Source organism: Austrofundulus limnaeus, unplaced genomic scaffold (genome assembly GCF_001266775.1).
Source record: "Austrofundulus limnaeus strain Quisiro unplaced genomic scaffold, Austrofundulus_limnaeus-1.0 Scaffold109, whole genome shotgun sequence".
In the NCBI taxonomy this organism is placed as follows: Eukaryota; Metazoa; Chordata; class Actinopteri; order Cyprinodontiformes; family Rivulidae; genus Austrofundulus; species Austrofundulus limnaeus.
This window is the reverse complement of record NW_013952511.1, coordinates 607,332-608,553: the sequence shown is the minus strand read 5'-3', so window position 1 is coordinate 608,553 and position 1,222 is coordinate 607,332.

Genomic DNA, 1,222 nt, shown 5'->3' with positions numbered 1-1,222 from the left:
ATATAATATAATATAATATAATATAATATAATATAATCATTGTGACTCATCTTCATACAGATACCTTTAAAATAATGTTGATGATTGTTTTAAAGAGCTTACGCAAGAATTTGTTTTTTTTTCTATAATCATGAGTAAGAATCACACTGTTCATTTGAAAAGACTCCCCTTTAGAAATAATGTATCTTCCCACACTAATTCTAAGCTTTTTCTTTAAATGCACAGTACAATAATGTGGGAACTTATATTTTATGCTCACTTTGCACATTTACTATCTTGCTTTTCATCCAGTCTGTCCTGAAACTCTGACGCTGAGCTCCTCAAGCTCAGCATCTTATCAGAGGACACTTTGACATGAGATCACGTTACGTCAGAGATCAAGAATCGACCATTTGATTGACGGACAGAAAGTCAGAGCCTCTTGAACTCTTTCTGCATTAGCATGGTCTCTACAGGCGTAAAAATAAGAACTTCCATTAAATGAAAATGCTAATTTACACATTCAGTAAATCCTTTGTCACTGACAGTGTGAGTGTRGGCAAGAGGAGGGTTAGAGTGAGGTTTGTGCAAAAAGGACTCTTAGATGAGTGCAGCGTCCTCTGAAGTCACGTGACCGCGTGAGTGTTAGCCCCCCAGGCTATCTCAGACCCTCCATCTGCGGCCCTGCGAGGCACAACCCTCTTTCAGGAGATGGAGGAGTCTCAAACACGGATGAATGARTCATCCAAACATGACAAGACAAAGAGGGTCCTGCGCACACACGAGCACAAACACACCAAGCATTTGTTTTACAGAACAATATAATGTTTATAACCTTAATGAGAAGCCTGGGTTTCTTTACAGTCTGAGCTGGTGTACAGGGATTGGGACAATTCATACAAATAGCAAAAGATTTGAGATTTGATTCTGTCACAGTTTTGGAGGTTGGACACAAGTTATCAGAGTGACATGAGTAAAAAAAAAATTAAATGAACAAAAGAAAGGAAAGCGATTGACGTGCGTGGCAGCAGAAAAAATCGAGGAGAATGAGAACAGAGGCCAGACTAAATGTCCTCTGCTCTTCAGCAGGTTTTCAACTTCTGCAGAAAAATAATAATAATAATCAACAGTCATATAATAAAATACAATAATGCAGACAAATTGAACAATAGGGTTGTGGGGCAGAAACATCAAAGTGAGGATAACAAAAACAGACATACAGCGGGGAAAATAAGTATTGAAC